The 14,021-nt window shown below is 33.2% G+C and overlaps 1 protein-coding gene across 1 annotated transcript in view; it reads right to left on the reverse strand.

Moving 5' to 3' along the window:
• Positions 1 to 14,021, reverse strand: part of LOC136854649 (nephrin-like) — a 191,467-nt gene that overhangs the window by 86,403 nt on the left and 91,043 nt on the right. The window lies entirely within an intron of this gene.

Raw genomic sequence — 14,021 nt, forward strand, 5'->3', positions numbered from 1 at the left:
GAACCTAAGTACTTCTGTACCTGAGGTTTTCCTTGGGCAACTTCCTGACCCACCAGTGAGTCATTTGGTAGCATTTCATTCGAATTACCCCTTAAGCATGAATATGATGGAACCAATGAACACAAGAGCACGTGTTTCATTTGAGAGACTAGGGTTCGATCCCGATGTGAGTCAGAAATTTGTTTCTGGGAAACATGTGTCCAGTCGATGAAACACTTGCTCATGTGTTCCTTAGTTCCATCATGTTCACTCTGAACAGCTAATTCGAATGAAAATGCTACCAATGAACTCACTGGTGGGTTGGAAGCTGGGTAAAATTCATTGGTACGTTAGGCGGCCGCCTTCCTAGAAAAACCTCATGTACAGAATTACTTAGGTTCCAACTTCTTTTATGACTTGTGTGACTCAGTTTGGTAGCGTCTTGGCTTTTCGTTTGAGTCAGAAATTTATTTCTGTGAATCAAGTGTTCATATATATATATATATATATATATATATATATATATATATATATATATATATATATATATATATATATATGTGTGTGTGTGTGTATACTTATACATATATATTATATATAATATATATGTATGTATATATTATAATATATATAATATATATATTATATAAAATATATATATATATATATATATATATATATATATATATATATATATATATATGTATGTATATATATATATACATACGCAAAATCAAGCGGGCACGAGCATGAATACGATGACCTTCAGATTGATTTTGTTCTTAAGTTTCCTGACAACATCGTCACACTTCAAGGATATTCAACAAATCAAAACATAAGTAAATATAACATCAGAGGTGATTATAAGATTCTATAGTTGATAAGGTTACTAAAATATAAGCACAATTTAACAATAAAATCGCAACTCACAGATTTAACTTGCACTCATACTTGATTAGAATTTCGAGATTAAATGTACACAAAACCGAAAAATCACAACTAATGAAAAAAATTCAGATATTTCGACATAATTGTCAACAAATACCAATACATGTATAATAAAAACGAACAGTTATGCGCTTCATGAAAATACACTTGAAAGCATTAACAAGACACGACCAATCTTTCAGCATGCAAGATAAAAGCATACTAAAAATAAAAAACACCAAGACACACAAAGAATGACCTAAATTTAGGCTGAAAACAACTGGACATCAGAGGAATGGTTCAAAGGTGGAACTCGTAAGTTGGTGTTTAAAGCTTTCCAGAACGAGTAGTTCGTTGAGTTCCTTTGTTTGGCCAATAATTTGTCTGTTTGTAAAGGTGGAATTATCTCTAAACACTGGGAGCCTTTCGTTATGGAACTGAGTGGGTGCACACCCCCCTCCCCACCCCTTGTCTGCTTATGCGTACTGGTAATGGTGGAATTGTTCTCAGTGAATGGATTAATTCGTGATTCTGGAGAATCACGAATGGTAGAGAAATTAAATATTCCACATGATGCAGTGAATCATTTTTGAAAGTCGCCTCATTCCCGGCACTGTGACTGCAGTAGTACAGTAACTGCTCTATAAAACTTACTTGGTACTACAGAACGCAAAGTAATCATAAGGGAAATTATAAGTGCCACACATGTACGTTTATTTCTCTTGTAGTCAGTAGAGTTATATAAATAATTCCTGCACCCAAATTGAATCATCAGGTAATTGAATGAATTATTGTATGCCGTGGACGCAGCAACTAAGCGCTGTTGAAAGTTATAATTATCAGGCTGTAAAAACGGTAGAATTCCGTTTATGTTCCACAGTGCGATAGGCAATTCTCGTGCTGAGCCTTATGAACTGCGGCAGTGGATAAGTCAGTGTACTTGTTAACTGAGGTGTTAATAGTGTATTCTGTGAGTCTAAACTTTATTATTTCTCGAAATGTCTTTTGTAAGGTATACACAGGGTAGCACCAGTCGTGTTATTTCCCTAGCCCTATTGCTTGTAGTTGAAATGTACTGGTATAACGTTATAATTATTGAAATAAGTATATTCATTATGAGAAGTTTGATACCTGAGAATTAATTGTAACCTATAATAGGCGATTGACTCTAACCGGACAAAATAACCATTCTGTTAATCTTGTTATAATAATGGTTGCCTTTTTTCTTCTTCGTTATCAGTGCTAGTAAGAAGTAATTCTTGAAGATGTTTTTGGTATCCTTGTAATAATGGGCATCACTGAGTATTTCTTGATAGTTTATACAATCAACTGAGGGGACAGTATGAAACCTTTTATTAATTATTTTTTGTCGTTTGTAAAATTTACTAGACTTGTTAAAGTTTTCATTTTGTAGTATTAAATATTGCAAGACATTATCAAGCACCCTTCTTTTACCCAGATTGTATCCCATGCCTCCGATGTATAAAAAGAAAGAGCAACGATACTAATATTATGTTATGATCCATTCACAGTGACGGAAGATATTGCATGAATAAAAATTATTATAGGAGTTAATGATTGTTAATGAGGCTGAAATCCGTAAAGCAACTTTCATACAAACCAGTCAGTAAAAAATAATCAAAATATTGATGAGGATTCCTTCTTTTGTAGCTGGTACAGCACTCACTGTTAAAACTAAGCGCTAGGTGACAGAACGGCCGAAGCCCATAGCTTTGCGAACTTTTTTTTTTATTCCATTGATCCCTTCCCTCGTTACTTAGCGAAAGCTTCATTCTGCGTCAGTTTATATGTATGTATATGTATATATATATATATATATATATATATATATATATATATATATATATATATACATATATACAGTAATATGAATATAACATATATGCATAAACATACTTTATATATATATATATATATATATATATATATATATATATATATATATATATATATATATATATATATGAATGTCTTTTCTGTAATACCACAGTGTAATATGAATAAAAAAGGTCCATAAAACACTATTTGAACGTTGCAACCATATATTTCGAGCACTTCCTTCTGTGTCCCTGTTCACTGGTAAAACATGGACAGATGAAATGTTACAGGAGTATATATACAAAGCATATGTAGGTGTGACATTAAGTCTCCGGTGGTATGCAGGTGATCGTTTCTCAAGAAGGGAAAATAAACAATTCCCTAGTGGTTTTTGGCCTCATTAACTCCTTTTTTGCGATTCGTCTGGTGATCGTGGTTCCTGGAGCACCTGTTTGAGAAGAGGTTTAAGGATTAAACTGTCGATTTCATCTGCTTTCCAAACTCCTCCCGGCAAGTTAAGTTCATATTGTTGGTTTGATTGATGACGGCAGATTCCAGCATCTTTCTTTTGTAAGGACAGCTACTTTTGAAAACCAGCTCCGCCCCGCTCCAATTTTTAGAATGCCCTCTATCCCTGATGTGTAGAAAAATCCCTGAACTCTCCGAAGCATACCATACTGACCTTTTGTGCTCTGTTAATCTTTGCGAGAGGGGCCTGCCCGTCTCTTCCATGTAAATCTCATTACAAATGTTGCACGGTATCTTGTAAACTCCAGCTTCTTCCCCTTTTTATTTAAGTATACGTTAATGAGCGAGCTCCCGACGGATTTGGGATAATGGAAGATAAAAGGATTGTTAGACCTGAGTTGTTCTGTGGCTTTTTGGATGTTTTCGTCATACGGAAGCTTTATTTTGTTGTTAAAATCTATTTGTCTGTTGTGAGTGGGACAGGAGTTAATGAGGCCAAAAACCACTGGGAATTGTTTATTTTCCTTCTTCTTGAGAAACGGTCACCTGCATTTTAATTCCCACACCTGCATATGTTTTGTTATATACCTTTCATCGATAATGTGTGAAGTGTGGGTTGCAACGTTCAAATAGTGTTTTATGGGCCTGTTGGCAGATTGTATTGAATTCTTTATATATATATATATATATATATATATATATATATATATATATTTATAATATATATATATATATATATATATATATATATATATATATATATATATATATATATATATATATATATATAATGTTAGTGGGTGTGTGACCAACATTTGATTCCCAAAAACGATTCCATGAAATAACCTTTGAAAAATTTAAATAAACAAAAATCAAGAAAATCACTAAAAATTTTCACCCAAACACAATAATGAACAGTGTCTTTAACAGTGAAAATAAAAAATGAGACAAGATAAAAGCATCGTTCGGTATATAAGAATAATTTTATATACTGAAAATTTGAAAAATTTTTATTTTCCTAAAAGGAGTCTACTTATGCAAAAACAAATTGTGGGTTTTTTTAAAGTGATGAAAAAATTTCCTTCGACAAACAATGCATTATCTCGTTCGAGCACGCTTCTGTTTTATAGACTCTTTGAACAAAATTCTGTCGAACCCTCAAAAAACCTGATTGATACTCAGCTGGAGGGAAAAAAGTACTTTAATAGAATGCTGAGGTGAACGATTTTTAAATCTTTACTGAAGCTTTTCTCATTCTGTTTTGATAACGTTTGTACTGTATATATGTATGTACAATGTATATAAATATGTATATATGTATATTTATAATATAATATAATATATATACTGTCTGTATTAAAAATATATTTTTAAAATTTATATATATATATATTATCGCATATAAAGTAATATAAATATCATCTATATATCTAAGCCAGATCAGCTATTTTGAGCTACAGTTGGGTTTGATAGACACACAAAATTTCTGTTTATAAATATTCCATATATATATATATATATACAAGTTTACTATACATATATATATTATATAACAGCTATTTTTGATACAGTTGGGAATAATCCCATCACAGACACACTATATATAATATTTGTTTGTAAAATATATACATAAAATTTATATATATTGTACATACGCTACAAGAAACCATGAGGGTTCCGGATTTTCATCTCTTGCAAAACACTTGCAAAATACAGTTGCTTCAGTAAAGATTTTAAAACCGTTCACCTCAACATTCTACTTAAAGTACTTTTTTTTCCCTCCAGCTGCTAGTATCAATCAGGGTTTTTTTTGTAAGGGTTCGACCGATTTTTGTTCAAGGACGTCTATAAACATCGGAGAAGCGTGCTCGAACGAGATAATCGGAATATTGTTTTTCGAAGGTAATTTTTTTTAAGCCACTTAAAAATAACTTGGGCCAAACAAAGATGGTGACAATTTTTTTTTTCGTAAGTAGACTCCTTGAATAGGAAAATAATAATTTTTCAAATGATTCAAAATATAAAATTATTCTTATATATTGCAGCCAACCTGATGCTTTTATCTTGTCTCATTTTTTATTTTTCCATCGTTATGACACTCTGTTGGCATTATTGTCTTTGTTTCCTAGTGAAAATTTTTAGTGATTTTCTTATAATTTTCGTTTGTTTAAATTTTTTCAAAGTTATTTCATGTTTAATTATTTGTTCATTTTTGGGAACAATAAAGAAGGTATTCGTGCTCTCTTTTGGTGTGGTGCTTTATGTGCTCGCACACCGTCTAACACACACACACACACACACACAGATATATAAAATGTATATATATATATATATATATATATATATATATATATATATATATATATATATATATATATATATATATATATATATATATATTAATCATTCAAGCTACAAGTAACGAGAATATAAAAAGTCAAGCACTTGAATTAATCAGGACTTTATACATCGGTTAGAGAGTGTTAGAGAAAAAGCCTTCTGGGACAATTATGTCAGTAAATTTTAGTTACTGCAGTTGTTGTATGCATCGTGCAAACCGAATAGCTTTGGAGTGATTACTTTCAATAAGAATACTCGTGTGAATTGCTGAAAGGCATTACATGATATTTCATCTCTATTTCAAGTCTGATTGTATTTCACCACCAATTACGAATACAATATCATGTTTTTCTCATATCTTCTGAAACACGAACACGAGTGTAATTGGTTATTATGACATCTAGAATAAACAATGGAGATTTCAATAACATTACTTTTCCGTCTCGACTTTGTTCAATTATAAACAAGATGCCTGTGTATCAAAGGGTCTAATCTGTATGCTTAGCAAGTCAACAATAAATGTGTCCTTGGTATTATTTTCTGTTTTGTTGCATTTTATATTTAATTTTCTTTTACATGTTTGCTTCTAATTTGTTAAACGTGATTTTTATCTTTTCGAATAAACTCGTCCCTATCTTGAAAGGCTGAGTCCTAAACGGTTACAGAATCTCTCTCTCTACCTCAGTCGTTAAAGAATCGTTTTCTACAGCAAATGATGGCAACAGAGAAGGCAAGTGCAACAAGACGTAAAGGATTGGCTCTGGAGGCACCCACCACGATAACAGGACAACCAAACTCCAACAGACAGGAAGGCGCCGCAGCCTCTCCGACATTTTTGATGCGGAATCATATTCATTGCGGCAAAGTCACGGCCCGTGACGCGGGTTACCCAACAGGGACGTAGTCGATCATAGCCCCACCACAGGACGAGGACATAATTATAGTTTCCAAGAAGACCGAAAAACTCAAGCGTATTTGTTTGTGCTTTTAGCTTTCAAAAGCATCTCCTTATTCAGCTGTTGTCGGACCCCACCTGTGTTGGTGATGGCGACTGCTTAGCAGATTTCTCCAGCAGACACTAACGCACACTCCAACATCATCAGCTCGAACCGGACTCCTTCCTGCCCACTGGCCATAAACCTCTGCAAGAGATCGATGATGAGGTGGTAATGGCTACCTGAATGAATTAGCTGCAGAATTAGCGACCGTGTCTGACACTCCTTACATCTCCAGTCGGCCGCCGGTACTCAGCCACCTCATTAACAGATTCCTTTCGGCTTTGCATCGCTTTCCCATACCTAAGCAGAGCCATATCTCTGCTCGTGGGAGAAGAGAATTCGCTGACAAGTTGAAGGACTTAGAAGGATGCCCTAGTAAGCCAGTAAAGCGATCAGAGTCATGTCCCATATCATACATATTGTAGCGTAGAATTGCGGGCTAGAAGTGCCCCTGCCCCTGATTTACAAACCTTTCGAGAAGGGTCTTCTTTCTCCGCAATCAAGTGAAAGTAATTGTTGCAACATGCTTGTTATCTTATTTTGTTCACTGAATTACTAATTAATCTGTCCGTACCCCACTGGATGTGTAAATGAAATTCCTGAAATTCCCCTGCAACATTGTTACTTTTGTACCCAACATGATCATCTAACCTTTGTTGCACTTATTTCAACGGCACATCAGTAAAACTGACATTTTCACGTCTCTGCATAAGAACTCAGTGAAAATATTTAATCATATTAGCTGATATTGTAATCAGCAGCATGTACACGTATTACAGTAGCTGGGCCTCACGCAAATATATCAGAGAAAAAGTGGGCAACTCTTATTTCAGTCAATAGAACGTGATGAAAATTACTTACTGCATTACCCGATGCAGTTGAAAAGAGCGAAAGATTATAAAAGTTATTTTAAAATGCAATTAACTCCTACGATAATACTAATCACAGTCCTTGGATGCCTTTACCAATATACCAAGATAACCGTTTCCTTGATGTATCTCTCTCTCTCTCTCTCTCTCTCTCTCTCTCTCTCTCTCTCTCTCTCTCTCTCTGATGATACTGAATTTCAGTGTTTTAATTCGTGAAAACAATCCATTCATTATTTAACCCTCATTTTAGTTTTCTGTAAAAGGAAATTATTGTGTCGGCTTTGTCTGTCTGTCCGCACTTTTTCTGTCCGCCCTCATATCTTGAAAGCTACTGAGGCTAGAGGGCTGCAAGTTGGCATGTTGATCATCCACCCTCCAATCATCAAACATACCAAATTGCAGCCATCTAGCCACAGTAGTTTTTATTTTATTTGAGGTTAAAGTTAGCCATAATCGTGCGTCTGGCAACGATATAGGACAGGCCACCACCGGGTCGTGGTGTGGTTAAGCTTTCATGGGCCGCGGCTCATACAGCATTACACCGAGACTACCGAAAGATAGATCGATTTTCGGTGGCCTTGATTATACGCTGTAGCGGCTGTTCAGAAAACTCGATGCCGAAGAAACTTCGGCGCACTTTTTACTTGTTTTTATTAATGTCATTACAAAGCTTTGCCCCAGCAGGTATTCCTTTCATTTTCCGCTGATTGTTGATTTTTTTAAATATTCATTTGTGCGTACTTTATTTTTTTCTCACGCTAATCTCGTTATATCTTTGCTTGTGAGATTTTTGTCATTAATATGGATAATGTGTTGTACCTCACAAAATGATTTCATATTTGCACTCCCTAAGATAAACAAGAAATACCTCAGTAATTGACTGATTTGATAAATTGGTAAATATCACGAAGCGATGCATATTGTCTGACGCTGAAAGATAGCGTTTACTATGAATAAATGGGATGAAAAAAGAATTTATCGGAAACTCGCATGTTAGTAAGGTAATCTTCATTGTATAATATGTCTGAGAAATCACTTTTTCATCCCAATTATTCATAGCAAACACTCTCTTTCAGCGTCAAATATTATGTATATCAGCGCAATATAGACATATTTTATGGGGTACAGCACATTATCCTTATAAATGAAAAAAATCGCGCAAGCAAAGACATAATGAGATCAGCGTGCGGTAGAAATAAGATGCACACAAATAAATATTGCAAGGTCCTGGAATCCTGGGAATCCTTGTGAGAAACACGAATTAAACCCTCCGTATTTCGGTGTCACTCTTGTCCATCCCATGGGTTTCATTGCCAGGAATCTAAGATCAGTAATATTAAGTTTACATTATACACACACACACACACACACATATACACACACACACATATATATATATATATATATATATATATATATATATATATATATATAAATATATATATATATATATATATATATATATATATATATATATATATATAATATATATATATATATCTATATATATGTGTATATATACATATATATATACTGTATATACACAGTAATAAAACTGCAAACAGCCAGCCTAACATTCAATTTGTTTATTTGGCCAAATTTTTTAGACTAAGTCTCATCATGAGGGCTGTAAGAATACAAAGCATGAAAATTAGGAATAGACTTACAAAAACTAGCAAATTAACAAATAAAAAAAACACACAAAAACATTAAATTAAAAAAATATTGAATTATTAAAAGTTGCTAAAAAATGATAAGGTAAGAACTTTTAGTACCTAATTCTATTGGAGCAAAGAACTGAGTGACATTCTCAGTTCTCATGAGAACGTCGTCAACTTAGGCTATATATACAACAGTGGAAGAGGTCTGCCCCTTTGGGCCCCATTATGGCTATAATGCCTTCGTGTACTCTCTCGAAGAAAAATTGCTCGACGGGTGTCCCTTGACAAACCGTCCTTTCTTTTCTAGAAGAAATGTAGATGACACCTTTGCTTTATTTAGTTTTAGGGAGGATGATGAAAACTTCGTAGCACATATTAATGGCTTACATCCCAATGTCCAGTTCACAGTTGAGCACGAACGCGACAACAGACTTCCATTTTTAGATATTTTAATTATTCGAACTCTTCAGTGTTTTAGTATTAATGTTTTTAGGAAAGAAAAACATTTACAGGTCAACGTACGAAATTTGATAGGAGTTGCTCTTTTAGATTTAGAATAAATAGCATTACCACACGGTTACGCCGTGCGTATGTTATCTTCCATCTGGCATAGCTTTCACGATTAAATTCAGTTTTTATTTCAATTTTTCAAAAACAATTCCTATCCGTCCTTTTTATTCAACAAAAAAATATGTAAATAACTTTTTTTAATAACAGATGTCAGCCTCGTCTGTCCATGTATAATGTCCCAAAATTGTTAATGTATGCCTCCATTCCTATTGCGCATTCGAATAAATTCAAGCAAATGTTACAAAGGTCAATTCACAATACGTTTCCAGCTCTGGATATTAAATTATGTTGAACAAAATCTCAAGCCCATGGGATCATTAGTCTACCACAAGGATAAGCTTCCCACTTGATGAGATCTCTTGTGGCTTATTGTTTTACTTGCCCAAAATATAAAGTTGGGAAATATCTCGGAGCCACCAAGAGATTGCTCAAAGTGAGAGTTGATTGTCGTCTTGGAGTCAGTCACCGGACAGGATGTCAGTTAAAAACAAAAGATTTTTCTAATATTAGAGATCACTGTCAAAAATGTATGACATTTTCGGATGAGGATTTTAATATTATCGCCCAAGCACCCAATGACTACTTAGTCGGCTGCATTTATAAAAAAAAAAAAGCACCTTACCCCCTAAAAAATTGTTACAAAAGGTATATCACCTTCTTATTGTAGTATCAGGTGTGGTTAATAACATATCAAAAGTCTACCACAATATGTCATGCTAAAGGTCTGATTTCCAAGATGGCGTCTATAACAGCCCTTAAATCCTTAAAATACCCGTCATTCTTCATTATTCAAACTAGGTAAGTGATGCTGGTGCCTAACACATTATTTTGGGGATCTGGAAGCCCAATTAGCATATCTGCATTATATTGAAGTGATTATATACTCACAAAATCCAAGATGGCTGACCAATATGGCCGCCATACTATGAAAATCTCCATTATTCATCCTGATTTATTTTATACAAGTAAGTTTAGTGTCTGAACACCTGTTTTGGTGAATGGGGAATCCAAAGGGCATATAGTGAATTACAGTATATTGAAGTAGGTTCAATTACATATATACAGAATGTAATATGGAGGATCAATATGGCTGCCGAACAAAAAAAAAATAATTACTTATTTTAATTAATTTAACAGGTAAATTTACTGTCTAAACCCCTGTTTTGGGAATCTAGGAATCCAATAAATTTATTTAAATCACAGTACATTACAATGATTACATATTTATAAAATTTAAGATGGAGGACCAATATGGATGACAAACTACAAAAAAATCATCGTTATTCATTTCAACTCCTATCTGACTTACAGTAAACTGAAGTGATTATATATATAAATAAAAAATCAATGATGGAGGAGCAAAATAGCTACCAAATTATGAAAATCCCAATTACTGATTTCAGTTTACTTTACTCAAGTAAATTTAGTGTCTAAATCCCTTTATGGGAATCTGGACATCCAACCAACTTATTTGAATAACAGTACATTGAAGTAATTAGATTTTTCAACATCTAAGACGGGGGACCAATAAGGCCACCAAACTTAGTGTAGTGATTACTGGTAAAATGTTATTATAAATCCTGTATTATAAATTTCTGAAAAACCAGGTTTACAAATATTCATTGTCGCTTTCTTCTTCCTGTAAAGCTTGATTGTGTGGATAAGCCTGTGTGGATATTCACTCTTCCCAACTTGATATGGTCCACAAGCAGGTGTGCATTGTAGTTCATAGCCTTTGCAACTGCAACGCGTTTGACAGGCAGTTTTGCAATTACAGTGAACCGTCTGGAGGAGGCTTTCTGGTGCAGCAGTTTTCTTGCTCATAACTGGCACGAGCTGATTGTCCTCCATTTTGCATCCCCAATCCACTACATTCATGTCACTCTCGTGGGTGGGAGGCGTTCTGGGGTAACAAATGACTTGGCAGAGACAATTTTTTTCATAAAAACATTGTAACGCAAAGATGAAAGTGAATCGGTACTCGTGCCAGTTATGAGCAAGAAAACTGCTGCACCAGAAAGCCTCTTTCAGATGGTCCACTGTAATTGCAAAACTGCCTGTCAAACGCGTTGCAGTTGCAAAGGCTATGAACTATAATGCACACCTGCTTGTGGACAATGTTAAGTTGAGAACTGTGAGAATCCACACAACCAAGCTTTACAGGAAGAAGAAAGCGACAATGAATATTTGTAAACCTGGTTTTTCAGAAATTTATAAAACAGGATTTATAATAACATTTTGCCAGTAATCACCACACTAAGTTTGGTGGCCTTATTGATCCCCCGTCTTAGATGTTGAAAAATCTAATTACTTCAATGTACTGTTATTCAGACAAGTTGGTTTTAATGTCCAGATTCCTAAAAAGGGATTTAGACACCAAATTTACGTGAGTAAAGTAAAATGAAATGAGTATTTGGGATTTTCGTAAATTGACAGCTATTTTACTCCTCTATCATTGATTTTTTATTTGTATATATAATCATTTCAATTTACTGTAAGCCAGATAAACTCATTGGATTGCTATATCCCCAATACACGGGTTTAGACAGCAAGTTTGCTTCTGCAATATAAGCTGAAATAAATAATGAGGCCATCTAGGAAATCAGACCTTTTGCATGGTCAGATTTTGGTAGACTTTTGATGTGTTAATAAGCACACCTGATACTACAATAATCAGTTGAGAAACCTTTTGTAGCTAATTTTTGGGGGTCAAACCATATTTTCAGCTGACTAACTGTACTCTCCATCCTGGCATTTTTAATTAACTATCAGGCAGCTTGTTCCTTTGCTAAACAGCCAGACCTCTTCTGTTGTTTTATATATAGCCTGAGTCGACGTCGCGTCGTCCTCCTGAGAACTGCGAATGTCACTCAGTTCTTAGCTCCAACAGAATTAGCTACTTGAACGTTCTTAGTTTATTTTTTAGTAATTTTTAATAATTTTATTTTTCTTATTTAATTTTCTGTTTTTTCAAGAAAATTTTTGGTTTATATAAATTCCACGTTTTAAACTTCTGCAAGTGTTTTTTTAATCTGAGTCTATTCCTAATTTATATATTTTTTATTCTTACAGCCCGATGATAAGACTCAGTCTCGAAAATTTAGCCAAATAAACAAAAAGAATGTTACGCTGGCTGTTTTATTCCTGGTGTGTGTGTGTGTGTGTATATATATATGTAATATATATAAATATATATATAGATATATGTATATATATACATATGTATATAGATATATATATAGATATATGTATATATATGTATATATGTATATATATACATAAAATACATATGTATAGATATATATATAGACCTATATATATAAAATATACATATATATGTATATGTGTGTATGTACAAATATGTACATATATATATATATATATATATATATATATATATATGTATGTATATATATATATGTATATATATATATATATATATATATATATATATATATATATATATATATATATATATATATATATATATATATATATATATATATATATATATATATATATATATATATAATATATATATAGCCTAAATATACTCGACCAAGGTACAGTCAGATGGAGACCAGGGGAGACATCAAAGCTAGGGTGGACTAAGGGAACAGGCCAATTTCAACACTTGCCTTTTCTTTGTTCCGACATTTCGTAATACATTATTACATCTCCTGGGAATCTGCTAATAGACATGATAAATTATTAGACAATCTTAAATTTGTTAAAAATCATAAAAAAGTTACAAGACCAAAAAGTAATAATTATAAAAATAAGTGTAAAAGTTTAGACTGCTGACCCACTTTCAGTTAGGAGAAAGGAAGACAAAAGACTGAATGACCCAAAGAAAGACAAAAGTAAAAACGTTGGCTCAGATACAGTTGGCTGGAAGAGGTGTGGATATTCAGCTGGGGAACTAACTGCTTAATACGCAACGACTCTAGAATAAGTAGTTAGTTCCCCAACTGAATACCCAAACCTCCTCCATCCAACTGCATCTGAGCTAACGTTTCAGCTTTTGTCTTTCCTTGTATCATTCAGTCTTCCTTTGCTCGGCGGTGTAAGCTTTTACATTTATTTTTATAATTGTAACTTCTTAATCTTATCACTTTTTTCTGATTTTTACCAAATTTGAGATTGTTTAATAATTTATCACATCTATCAACAGATTCCCAGATGTAGTGATGAATTACAAAACGTCGGAGTAAAGAAAAGACAAATGTTGAAATTGGCCTGTTTATTCCACCCGTGCTTTGAGGTATATATATATTTATATATATATTTATATTATATCATATATGTATATTATATATTACATATATATATATTATATATATATATATATATATATATTACATATATAT

This window comes from Macrobrachium rosenbergii, chromosome 29 (genome assembly GCF_040412425.1).
Source record: "Macrobrachium rosenbergii isolate ZJJX-2024 chromosome 29, ASM4041242v1, whole genome shotgun sequence".
Classification (NCBI taxonomy): Eukaryota; Metazoa; Arthropoda; class Malacostraca; order Decapoda; family Palaemonidae; genus Macrobrachium; species Macrobrachium rosenbergii.